We start from the raw sequence: 14035 nt of genomic DNA on the forward strand, positions 1-14035 counted from the left end.
CACTCATAATAATAATGGTACACATTTTGGCACATTATAATAGAGTATGCAATGGAAATGAAAATGAAATAATATTTTTGTTTTATCTTTGTGAATCGAAGCACAAGGAAAGTGGAAATGGAAAAATGAAAGTTAGGGATGTTAAACCGTAGATGGAGATGGGGGTTGGTGAACAAAGTAGAGGGGTAGGAATAGGGATGCTCTATAGACCGTACGAGAGCGGTAAGGCTGCAACCGATAGTGTGTGGATGGAGATGAGACTGAGAATATATGGCGTTCACCAAATTAAAACTTCATAGAGAAATGAGACTAATTGGGAGAAAGAAGATGCGTCTTTTGAGTTAACCAAAAGAAACAATAAAAAAGAGTGAGAGGAGAGATCAAATGCACATAGTAGGGGAAAAAAAGTAAAGAGTCGGTTGGTGCCCGGTGAAAATGAGCTTTGCCCTCTGTGGCGACTATGGCGATTTGCCGGTGATTGGCGAGATGCCGCTCTAATCTCCCTCTTGTTTTCTCCTCATCTGCCTTGATTTCTCTTTTGTCCCTTAGATCTAGATTCATTCCTCCAAATCCAAATCTTCTTTCTATCGAAGTTGTTCTCTCCTATTTGAGGAAAATTTGGAATTCTCCGCCCAGCCACCGTTGACTGCAGATCAAATCCTTCACAACCTCTTGGTTCTCTCTACCAATTTTGTCTCCAGTTCTGGTCATCTGCTGTTTCCCCTCCTTGCTGATTCTCGCATCTCCAAGATTGCTTATTTCCCCATCTTTTCTGGCCTCTCATCTCTTTTCGTTGCCTGTCTTTCTATCTCTTAAGATTCCCAAATCCGTTTCGCTAAGCTGATACACACCTACATCGTCGTGATCCCTGCCGTTAGCGCTCCTCACATCGAGTCGGACCTAGAGCGAAGGCATCCTCTTCTCGCTGATTCCCGACTCACCCCCAAGGCACTGGGCAGACCACCCTATGGGCTCACCACGATCAAGACGGGTGGAGGACAAATCGTTCCGTTACAGCCCCGGTTGGTTTTGGTGCCGACCTGCAGAGGAACAAAAGGGGTGCGCCTCGGGCTGATCTCTTCCCTGGTAACTTCTAGGAAGCTAAGAGCGCCATGAAGTTGATCGGTTCGAATGGTCAGGGTAAGGGTAAGAATCTCAGTAACTCAAAAAAGATGGAGTTCCTTCACAGGTTAATATCATCCACAGGAGCACAAATCACTTTTATTTCTGAAACCCGAACGTCCAGGTCCAATTCTTCGAAGCTTAATAACCGTTTTAACATTGCCGATAGTTTCGTAGTGCCCTCTATTGGACTCTCTTGTGGACTATGGCTTTTATGGAATGATGAAGTTCGGGTTAATATTAAGTTCTCTAGTCCCCATCTAATCTTAGCCAGTTTTGTTTATATAGCTACTACTATATAGTTTTTCTGATCTGTGTGTATGGGGATCCTCACCACCGTCAAACAAGGGCGATTTGGAACCAAATTACCACTTTTGTTTGTGAAAATCTAGATAAACCAGTAGTGTGTTTTGGTGATCTCAACAATATTAATAGGCTCTTTGATCTCGATTACAGTGGTCCTGCTTATACTTGGACGAACAAGCGATTTTCCTCTAGTCCGGTTTTTGAAAGATTAGACCGTTGTCTTGCCAATGCTGAATGGTGCACCATTTTCCCTAACACAAATGTTTTCAATCTTCCTATAATTCTCGGTGATCATGCGCCTATTCTTGTTTCAACGGAATCCCAGTTTCGAAAACTGTAACTCAATTTCAAATTCGAGAACTGGTGGACCATAGAAGAAGACTTTCAGAATGTTGCCAAATCTGCTTGGTATACTTCTTCTAATAAACCTTTCCATTATAGGACAACTAATCTTGCAGGTACACTTAAGAAGTGGTGAAAAAAGAAGAAACCTTTACAGCAACAACTCGATATACTTCAAGAGCAGATCAATACCATCCAGAAGCAACCAATTCAAGATCAAGATCATTCCTTGGAGGTAAAACTTATTTCTCAATATGAAGATAACATGACCAAGCTCACGGAATTTTATAGGCAGAGAGCAAAGAAGCATTGGGAAGTACACGGAGACAGGAACACCTCATATTTTCACAATTCTTTGCGCAAACGTCAACGAAGAAACCACATCATTTCAATTAAAAATGAACATGGAGATAACCTTTTTGACCCGGATGATATTGCTCATGAGTTTGTACATTATTTTAAAACTATTTTCCAGTCGGCATGTACTAACAATGGCAGGCCTCTCCTGAGCACCTCTTTCCCACATGATGCTCATGACTTCACCAATTCAATCCCAGACAAACAGGAGGTTTGGGGAATCCTTAAAGCAATGAAGAAACATGCTTCTCCAGGTCCTGATGGGTTCAATGTTGCCTTTTAAACCTCAGCTTGGAGTTGGATTGGAGACGATGTGACCAACTTGGTAAGAAACTTCTACATCACAGGTATCCTCCCTCCTCAACTCAACGACACAAACATTGTTCTTATACCAAAAAAGTTGGTTTGTCATTTGCCATCGGACTTTAGACCAATTAGTCTTTGCAATGTCATTTACAAGATAATTGCTAAGTCATTGGCAAATAGATTGAAGGAACACTTGCCTGATTATATTCACCCTTATCAACAAGCCTTCATAAAGGGAAGACGCATTAGTAACAATATCATTGTTGCCCAGGAAATTGCTCACTCGTTCTCTCTTTCGTCTTGGAATGGGCTTGACTTCATGCTTAAAATTGATTTAGCTATGGATTTTGACAGAATTGAGTGGCATTTCATTGCTTCCGCCCTTGCACGTAAAGGTCTTCATGATCATTTTATAAACCTTATCTATACATGCATATCCTCGCCGACTTTCTCAGTTATCATAAATGGACAATATTTTTCTCACTTTAAAAGTAGTAGAGGCATTAGACAAGGTTGCCCCTTGTCCCCATCACTTTTTATGCTTGCAGTGAATGAACTTTCTTTGGCACTACAAGAAGCTCTTCAGGTCAACCATTTGTCAGGTATATCACTTGGACCGAATTGCCCTCCTATACATTCTCTAATGTTTGCAGATGATTTGCTTGTTTGTGGAAAAGCTAACATGCAGGAAGCAACTTCCATATCCCGCATCTTGAATCAATTCTGCCAACAATCAGGACAACTTCCAAATTGGTCCAAATCAGGTATAATGTTCAGTAAAAACGTTTGTTTGCATGTTAAGCAAGATATCAAGCAAATCTTCTCGGTCTTGGATATTGACAACAACACTATCCACTTGGGACATCCTCTCATCCTGCCTGCAAAAGACAGATCAGCAACCTACAATTTTGTTTATGAAAAAATTAGATCCAAATTGAGTGCTTACAAAGCTAACAGGCTTTCACATGCTGCTAGACTAACTCTTATTAAATCTGTCTTTTCATCTATACCTGTCTACTATATGTCCAATATCCTATTTTCAAAAAAGTTTCTATCAAAACTCGCAGCTATCATAAGGTGTTTTTGGTGGACAGGAGTAAAGGAAGAACCAACTACAAAGAGTCTTTGTCTTAGAGCATGGGCTGACATTTGCATAGAAAAAAGTATTGGTGGCTTAGGTGTGAGAAACTTGTAGGCCATTAATCAAAGTTTAGTTCTTTCGGTGTCATGGAGGTTAGCAAAGGAACCCGAGAATCATCTTGCGCTTATCCTTAAGTCAAAATACCACAGTGATACATCCATTTGAGGGCGAAGCAAAACATACCAAAATCTACCTTCTGGACAACAATTTTTAAGGTAAGGCCGCTTCTAATCTCAGCTTCTTTTTACCAAATTGTGGATGGCAGTAGCTCCATATGGAGTTCTCCTTGGTTCTCGCAGTGGCAAACTATTTATGATAATTTGATCATTCAACAACCTCCTTATGAATACCCAGCTGTTGTTAAGGACCTTTGGGTACCCAACCAGAAAAGATGGAACGTTCAACTTGTTAATTCTCTGTTCACTCCTCATATCGCTGATGCTATATTGCAAACTCTTATTGTTAATTCTCCTGGGCAGGATGTTCTAGTTTGGAAACTAACCCCTGCAGGTCATTGCTCCTCGAAAAGTGCCTACAAGCATTGCTTTGATAACCTTGCGTTGCCAGCAAATCAGAGACCGAAAGCAGTTCCTCCGCAGATTGTTCACCTTCTGAACCAGGTATGGAGAGAAAAAATTATGGCTCCAAGAGTCCAAACTTTCTCCTGGAGGCTTCTTCGCCGAGCACTTACAACTGGTAAGCGTGCAAGTAAGTTTTCCAAACACATTGATGAAGAATATGCTAGATGTGGTAGCATAGAGGATGAAATGCACATGCTTTTTCTATGTCCTTTCTCAAAAGCTGCATGGTTCTCCTCTCCTTGGTTTATCAGAACAGAGGTCTTTGCTGCTACCCATCCCTCGGTTCCTGAACTGATTCAAGCTCTTCTTTCTTCTGCTCATCCCCATTCTAATATTACTACTTTATACACCTTCTTGTGGTGTCTATGGAAGGCAAGAAATGATGTTCAATTTGGTGGAAAATTCTGTAAATCCTCTCAGGTGTTTCCTGTAGCTAATGCAATCATACATGCCTCTAAGCTTGAGGATTTGGTGACATCTCAGGAACAAAGCTTAACATTCTCGGCTAGCCAGCTACAGGTGCCACAGCAAGATCCTTCTTTACTTGCAGGTAATGTCATCTTCTGTGATGCGGCTTGGAAAAACGAAGGGAGCAACAAATCGTCTTCGGCAGGCATTGGCATCATCATCCAAACTAGAGGCAATCAACACTACAATGAACTGCATATCTCAGCCTTATCACCACCTGTGTCTTCTCCACTCCAGGCTGAAGCATTTGGGCTACTCCTAGCTACCATGCTAGCTGAAAGACTTCACATACAGGAACCACGATTCTACACCGATTGCTCTGTCTTGGCTTCAGAAGCAGCGACGACATCCATTTTTGAGGATTCGGGTCATTGGGTCATTAGACCTATCCTTGCATCTATTCGAGCATCATCAGCTTTCTGTGCTAGTAGGATAGCTCATACCAACAGATGCTTCAATGTAAAGGCTCATCATCAGGCAAAACTAGCATGTAAAATTCAGACAAGATCCCTAGCTGTTAGGTGCCTATCTTCAGATACAGGTTTTTTTCCTGGTAGAGATGTTCTATCCATGTCCAGTGTGAAACCATTCACACTCCTCTCTGTAAAATGTTGCTAGTTCAATAAAAATCCTTGTGTTAAAAAAAGACATGGACTAAAGCGGACACATGGACGAGATGTTATTGGAGAAATACGAGGAAACAAACAACCATCCAACCTGCAATAAAATAAAATAATATTAGTAAATATGGTTGGTCAGTTGTCCGGTCTCAAACTATATGGAGGGTTGCTACATGCACGGTACACAATCATTTCTAAGCAAGGCCACAATCGCAATGACGCTACCAAGGCGAGCTGAGCATCGGAACGGCACATGCTCGCAAGGCCGATGGCACAATGAGACTTTGCTAACCCTTCTAGTCGCAAGAGCCAAGGCAACACAGGCACCAGAGCAGCACACGCTCGCACCACCACAACCCATCCCGCCCATGGCCGACCAGATCCTTACCTGAAGATCTCCGTGTTGCGCCATTAAATGATTTTGTCTATCCTCCTCTAATGCTCGCAATCGGAAGGTAGCCCATCACACATGCTCATCGGTGAGTCGATGATGGCAACAATGTTGACTACGCTGTGAGTGTTCCAATTATTTTCACCTTTTATTTTTTCCCCAGATGTCATTAAGAATCCTTAATCTATCAATCGATTTACTGTTAGATTTCATTGATCGAATTTAGGAAACAATAGATATTAGAATTTTTTTTGGTTCGGTTGAGACATTGTAGTTGATAGCGACGATCATGATTTGGGTATGTGTTGAATTTCACACAATAAAACTATAAGTTGCTATAATTTGTTTTCTAACATAATTGAAACCTTTTCACTCCTATGAGTTTCTATAAGTTGATTGATGTTGTAGTAAACTTTTGTGCCTTGCGTGTTGTGTAAGATTTTTGTATCACTCCACATACCCCATTTGAAAATCGTAGGTCCCTTGGTGTGTTCATGTTTAGGTTGTTGCTCAGTTGGAACGAAGAGAACAAAGAAAAAGAAGATTCGACATAAAGATCGGGGTGTGGCTTCAACGATCCTTTCTAACCTCCTCGGGCTCTCGCATTTGGTAGGAAACAATACACCCATGTTCACTGGCGGGTCGACAGTGTGAGTGTTCCAATTATTTCGAACTTCTGATTTGGGAATACTTAACCCATTGATTCATTGGCTTTTACCTTTGATTGAATTTATGCAACAATTTGCATTACTTTGTAGGTTCATTTGGTTTGATTGAGACTTGGTAGTGGGTACACTGGTGGAAAAAGGTCCATTAGTCGCGGTTTGCAACCTCCATTAATACCGGTTGCGCAACCGGGATTAAATATGCGGGACTAAAGGCCCCCCCTTTAGTCGCGGTTGCTTACGAACCGCGACTAAAGGCCCGTCCACGTGGGCGCCAGGCGACCGTCGGGGCGGAGGACCTTTAGTCGCGGTTCTTCTGGCCAACCGCGACTAAAGGCCGCCGCAGGTTTAGGGTTTTAGCCCCCTTCCCTAAACCTGGTTTCTTTTTAATTTGTATTGTTTTATTTCTTTTGTGTTTTATTTTAATTTTGAAGGAGTTTCACATATTCTACGGTACTAGTACATACATGCATATGAATGTACAATTTCAAACAAATTTGAAATTAGAACCAAAAAGAATTCAAGAGGAATATACAATATATATTCAATATCATCGGATGACCATATGCAATTTTGAACAAGTTTCCATACATAATTTAATGCATATGAAGTTCTACGTCCTCTACATAGTGTTCTCCTTTAGGATCGATGACTTCCCTCGTGAACCATCCAGCTAGTTCCTCTTGAAGTGGTCGGAAGCGAGCTTCTGGACTAAGCATCTTCCGGAGGTTATTCCTCTTCTCATTGTTATCACTCGGAACCCGCTCAGAGGTGTATTTCCGGATCATCTCACAGACATAGTATCCACATAGATTGGTCCTCGCTGGCTGAATATCACCACCATTCTTAGCCATTGACCGCATGAATTGTAGCTCTTTTTTGAATTCACCGACCCTTTCATCTGAGAACCGTCTCCAAACCCTACGAGGCAAAGAAAATTAAATGAACAAGAGAGTTATTAGTTACTTGATATTAGGAAATGAACGAAATAGGCCGATCGATATAGAGCGCAAATGAATGAAAATAATTACTTCTGCAGCATTCTTCTCATGTCACCCCAAAGCTTTGCATCCAGAGTCAGAGAGTCGTGGACGAGACATGTGGAGGTGTCAAATTTAATTACTAGCAGAATCCAGTGGAACCTGCGGACACGATACATGCACAGTCATGCATAACTCATCGATTAGCCAGCCACATACCATGCATGGAGTAAACAAAAGAGAATGTGTTCAAGACAGAAACACTCACCCAAAATGGTAAGGAAATAGAATATCACTTTTGAGTTCCTGCTTTGTAAGAAACTGCCACAGGTCTTCCTCCACGTCGGCGGGGTGATGCTCTAACACATATCCATTAACGATGTGTGGGTCAATGAACCCAACATCATGGATGTTCCTTACTTCGCATTCCTTAATCTTCATTCTGCATATATAATAGCGTACACAACAATATAGTTAGGACATATATATAGTGCAGGCAATATGAACGAGATGGGGTAGAAATAAATCACTTACAGAACGTAGCAACTGATGATAGATTTGTCGAGCTCGCGCAGATTGAAAAGCTGGAACAATTCACTCAGATGAATTTGTACATAGTAATGTTTGAAGTGATGCTCATATCTAACTTCCGCATAAATATATTCTTTGGCGTTTTTATTTTTTATGTAACCCTTGTACCATTTCAGCAGACTTGTCATTTGTGGAGGTAGATCCTCTTCCTGCGCAGGCTCGACGAGAGGCCCATTCGGCACATATGTAATTACTACCTCCTTCACTGGCGCCTCATCAAGGCCTAACAGTTCACGAAGAGTCATACCGATCAGGGCCGCTTGTTCTCTGGCAGCCGTTACGGTCATTCCATGTTCTGCCGCAGCTGCTATGATTGTGGGGTCCATTAGTTCAGCATCCGGACCGGCGGCTTTCACTATGAGCGGGGCGATCGATTGTTTACTTTGTTCCCCGAGCTGGGCAACTGCTCGTTTCCCGCTTTTTTTACTTGCTAATTCTTTCTCGGCCTCCTCCAAGGCTTTCTTCTCCTGCTTCTCCGCCAGCTCTTTCTTCTCCTTCAACATGAGTGCCTGCCTACGAAGTTCACGTGCATAGTCGTTAGGCAGATTCTTCGCGGCTTGGGACGGTGTGCTCAAAAATGACTTAGCCCACTTCTTTTCCTTGTCAGAATATACTGGCTTGGGCTCGGGCTCTCTTCTCGCCTTGCATTCCGCCCTCCATTTCTCATGGTGAGCAGCTGCGGCCGCCTCGACTTCCTCGGCACTACGTTCCCAAGGCCTCGTGGGGAGAGGCTTCAGTGATGGCTCTGGTACCTTTGTGGTCTTAGGTACATAAGGGTCCGGGTTAATAGTCCAGCACTGCTTCTGCTTCTTCGCCGAAGGTGGATTGGGGGGCGGCGTCTGCTTTCCCGCCCGGGGCGGACTGGGGGGCGGCGGCTGCTTACCCGCCGGAGGTGAATTGGGGGGTGGCGTCGGCTGACGTGAAGGAGGTGTAGGTGAAGCACCACCACCACCACCACCACCGCCACCGCCACCACCACCGTAGGGGGGTGGACTTGGTTGCCTTGGCGCCTCGCCTGGAAACTTGATAAACTTCTTTTGCCATAGAATGAACTAGCGCTTGATATCTCCAAGTCTTCTCTCCCCTTCAGGTGTAGCAATGTCAATCTCCAGGTCCTCAAACCCTTGTACTATGTCCTCCACCGTGACACGAGCATAGCCATCTTGAATGGGGTTGTTGTGGTGGAGTGCTCCAGGTTCACATGGTAAAGCACTGCCGATGGCTACCTTCATGGACATGTTCCCGATTGGATAATACAGATGACATTCTTTCATCTCCTTTACATCGTCCACGGGGTAGCGAGGAGGCTCTGGTGCAGTAATTTCGATCGCCAGAGGCTCCGGTGTAGTAATTTCGATCGTTGGTGCATGTGCACCAGCCGGTGGGGCCTCCGTGGAAGCCACGCTGCTTCTCCGCTGCTGGCTTCCGAGATCCGGTGGATGATCTTCATGCTGCGTCCGAGCTGCATCTCTTTCTTTTACTAGTACATCCACGGTTTTCCTCATCTCACTGAATTCCGATGCCAACCGCGCCAGCTCATCTTTTTGCCGATCTGCCTTTCTCTTACGGCTTCTGTAACTGTAGGGGTCATCTTCCTGGGAAAACCCTTCTTCCCACGAAATGACGCCTTTGCCTCGTACACGTCCTCCGTGTTCAGGATTCCCGAGGGCTCTTGTCAGCTGGTCATTCTCTCTGTTGAACTTGATCTTCCCCGCTTGAGCATCCCTCATTGCGTCAATAAGGGCTTGGGTGGGTTTAAACTTTGTGTCTCGGTGGGTACACTCCCCCGTCACCGGGTCTAGCGTTCCCCCATGCCCGTACCACCAGCTTTTGGCCCTAGGGTCCCATCCCTCGGTACCTAGAGGGATTCCTCGCGACCTCAGGTCGTCCTCCATCTTCTGCCACTTAGGCTCAGAAAGGCGGTATCCTCCTGGCCCCATAATATGATTGTACTGCTTCTTAGCCGCATTTGCCTTATTTTTATCCGATATGGCCTTGAACTCCTCGGATTTCTTTTGCCTCACAAATTCGGGCCAATCATCTTTAATCTTCTCATACTGTCCGGTGAAATCCGGAGTCTTCCCCTTCTCGACATATTGAGCCGCTAAATTTTTCTTGTATGTGCGGAATGCTGTGGCCATCTTCTGAAGAGCGAACTCTTTGACTAGCCTCCTCCTCTTACGTCCCTCCGGATTGTCGTTACCGAATTCATCTTTTTTGCGGTATTCCGGAGGTAGAACGAAATGCTCCATAAGCGTTCTCCAGCATTCCTTTTTCTTTCTCTTGCTGACGAAAGTGGAACCAACACGTGCCTTCACTGGCTCATGCCATTCCTGGACGGTGATCGGGACGCTGTCTCTAACAACGACTTCGCATTGGTTGATGAACTTGGTGTACGCCTCTTCGGGCTCCAGCGGCTTGCCTTTTGGACTGATAACATCAATGGTATATATCACTCCTTGTTTCAGCGTCTTGGTTTTGCCACGCTTTGTCTTCACCGATTTTTTCGACGATCCGCTGGCCGAGGGCTAAAATAAGAAAGAGAGTCGAGTTAATACACATATTTATTGAAATTGGTAAATTTGTATCACCAGAGGCTCAATGTATATATATACCTCACCGGAGGTGGTGATTGCTAATTGATTATCAACATCGCCGGAGGTGTTTGTCATCGGTTCAACTCCATCAACAGTACCCGTTCCTTGGTCATCACCTCGCTGACGACCTTCATCTTCATCGCCAAGGTTCAGATAAGAAGAGATATCGTCTTCTTCATCTTCTTCGGGCGGCGGCACATAAAGAATGTCGCCGTTTATGATGCCGAAAAGATGTGCCTCGGCTTCCGCATTATAGTTATCCCTAATCGGGTTGGCTCTATCGTCCGCCATATGTGTCACTCCTGAAAACATGTAGTAAAAACTAATTATATTAAGTAAAGAAGGAGGCGGTGGCGGTGGCGAAAGGTGGGCGGTGGTGAAAGGGCGGTGGCGCGCCGGTGGTGAAAGGGTGGCGCCGGTGATGAAAGGGCGGTGGCGGTGGCGAAAGGGCGGTGGCGCCGGTGGTGAAACGGTGGTGCCGGTGATGAAAGGGCGGTGGCGGTGGCGAAAGGGCGGTAGTGCATGCACCGCCCCCTCCGATCATCTCTCTCATAAAAAAAAACCCGCGCGTATACGGAGGGGGCGGCGAGGGGGGCCCCTCGCCGCCCCCTCCGTATACACGCGGGGTCGGTGCCCTACTTTTTTAAGTTACATAGAACTATTTGAATTTTACACAGGGTATATTTCTTGAGGCATTACTCGTCTATTTCTCGAGGCATTACTTGTCTTTTTTACACAGGGTATAAAAATTGTTGGTTTTACGTGAAACTTTACGTGTACACATAGAACATGCATGCCCCTCTACATGCTAAATTTATTTTTCTAAATTTTTTTACTTTTTGAAATATGTTTTATACATACCAGGTGCATATGCACCCATGATCAGTTTTGGTTTTCCGTTTTGATTAACAAATTTTAATTTATTTTTTTGCTAAGTTAATTATTTCGTTAAGTTAAAAAAAAAAAAACAAAAGAGAGAGAGAGCTGACGCGCCAGGGGCGCCGTGTGTATGTGGCGCGCCCCCGCCCTCTCTCTCCCGTGGCGCGGCGGCCGGTAGCGGCGGTGACATATGCGCGCGTGGTGGCCGTGGCATGCAGCGGCGGCGACGGCGGAGTTCGGTGGTGGGCGGCGTGGCGGCCGGTACACGGTGGGCGGCGGCGGAGGCGCGCGCAGTGCAGGCCGGCGCGCGCGTGTGGTGGCCGTGCAGCGGCGGCGACGCTGGCTGGAGTTCGTGCGACGGCGAAAGCGGCCGCGCTGGCCGGCAGAGTATACGTACGGGCCGGGCGACGAGGAGAGCGCGCGCCGGCGGCCGGGGAGGAGGTTCGTCGGCGGCGGGGAGGAGAGCGCGCGGGCGGTTCGTCGGCGGCGGCGGAGCGCGGTAGCCTGACGGCATCGGTCTGTCGATCGGCGTCTTCGAGGAGGGAGATGAAGTGAAACCGCCCTAGACGCCGCGCGCGTATTTATACAAATTGACCTTTAGTCGCGGTTGGCCACACCAACCGCGACTAAAGGTCATTTTTCGCTGGAAATTTGGTTCCAGCGGAAAATACCCTTTAGTCGCGGTTGGCTAGACCAACCGCGACTAAAGGTCTTTTTCAAAATACTTTTCATTTTCAAAATACTTAAAAATACAAATAATATATCAAACAAATTAGAAAAATAAAACCAATTCATTTCTAAATTTAAAAAATACAAATAATATATCAAAAAAATCAGAAAAATAAAACTAATTCATTTCTAAATGTTAAAAATACAAATAATATATCAAAAAATCAGAAAATAAAACTAATTCATTTCTAAATTTTAAAAATACAAATAATATATCAAAAAATTCAGAAAAATAAAAACAATTCATTTCTAAATGTTAAAAATACAAATAATATATCAAAAAAATCAGAAAAATAAAACTAATTCATTTCTAAATGTTAAAAATACAAATAATATGTCAAAAAATTTAGAAATATAAATTTCCCGCCTCTGTCTTCCTGCCCCTTCTTCCCGCCAGTTCTTCCCGCCTCTGTCTTTTCGCCCCCTCTTTCCACCAGTTCTTCCCGGCCGCCTCTGTCTTCCCACCCCCTCTTCCCACCAGTTCTTCCCGGCCGCCTTTGTCTTCCCACCCAGTTCTTCCCGCCAGTTATTCCCGCCTTTGTCTTCCCGCCCAGTTCTTCCCGCCAGTTATTCCCGCCTCCTGTCTTCTCGCCCTGTCTTCCCGCCTCTTTCTTCCCGCCACTTTCTTCCCGCCTCCTGTCTTCCCGCTCCCATTTTCCCGCCATTTCTCACTACATATATGTAGCCGGCTTGGGCAGCATTATCACATCTCTACAATCTCTCATCACTCTCTCATGGCTTCCACCGCACCCACTCTAACCTACCAGTAGGTGGAGGAGCTTTGCGCCTCGAACTACCCTTGCCCACCGGGCTACCGCATCCCCGCCGGCTGGAGCCTAAGCGCCGGAGGCGTGCCGGTCCCTCCGTCCTCGAAGTGCTGCGCGCCGGGCGGCCATCACGAACCACTACTACCTCGATCTCACATCGGAGCAGCGGATGAATCCCCGCTGGCATCCCGATAACCAGCATACTTGGGACGCCTTCTTCATCAATCGGCGTGACAGGGCGCTCGCCAGGTATGAGGAGGACGGTCTGCCTCCTGGGAACTTCCACGAGGCCGGCCGTCGGCTATGGTGGTACGGCCGGACTCTACAGAGCGTTATGGACTACATCACGGCCAGCGATATCCCCCGCCTGCGCTACCCTCAGTTCGAGCCACGAGCGCCGCCCGACGACAACGATGACGACAGCAGCGACGACAATGGCGGCAACTTAGAAGGCGACGACTACCAGTACAACGGCGGCGACTATGAAGACTACAAGTATGCATATTATACGCCTAGGCAGGAGTATGACTAAGTCACTCCAAATTTCATATGTATCATCAGTGGTATTTATGGCATGGCCAATCAATTTCGGCAATGCTAGATCCACCAAATCCCATGCAATTACGGCTCCTCTAGTCCTTTTCCCATTATACGCCTAGGCAGGAGTATGACTTAGTCACTCCAAATTTCATGTATCATCAGTGGTATCTCGAATCAATCGAATCATTCAAAAATGGACACCAAACACATCACAGATAATATAAGATCCAATCAACAAAGTTTGGTACAATAAATTATTACACATCATTTCTTCCCTTGTGTCCCTGCTTGCTTACGATTGAGCCGTATCCATGGAGCATCCTCATCATTTAACTTAATGCTTGGGTCGGTGTTCACTTTGAAGGGCGGAATTTCACCAAACATATTATAATCTTCTGACATGTCTGTCTTGCCCTCCACTCCCACGATGTTTCTTTTCCCTGAAAGAACAATGTGGTGCTTTGGATCATCGCATGATGTACTGATCGTTTTCTTATCTTTCCGTTTCCTCGGTTTGCTACTCATGTCCTTCACATAGAAAACCTGAGCGACATCTTTCGCTAGGACGAATGGTTCGTCAAGGTAACCAAGATTGTTGAAATCCACCATTGTCATTCCGTATTGCTGGTCCACCTTTACCCCACCTCCTGTTA

General features: G+C 45.4%; 1 long non-coding RNA gene across 1 annotated transcript; it reads left to right on the top strand.

The window, feature by feature from the left end:
* The first annotated feature begins 260 nt into the window (after nt 1–260).
* LOC127293839 (uncharacterized) lies at nt 261–5269 on the top strand. Its single transcript, XR_011755616.1, has 2 exons — nt 261–3197; nt 3528–5269. It is a non-coding gene; the product is annotated as an uncharacterized lncRNA (long non-coding RNA).
* The last annotated feature ends 8766 nt before the right edge of the window (nt 5270–14035 follow it).

The sequence above is a fragment of the Lolium perenne genome, chromosome 1, assembly GCF_019359855.2.
Source record: "Lolium perenne isolate Kyuss_39 chromosome 1, Kyuss_2.0, whole genome shotgun sequence".
Classification (NCBI taxonomy): Eukaryota; Viridiplantae; Streptophyta; class Magnoliopsida; order Poales; family Poaceae; genus Lolium; species Lolium perenne.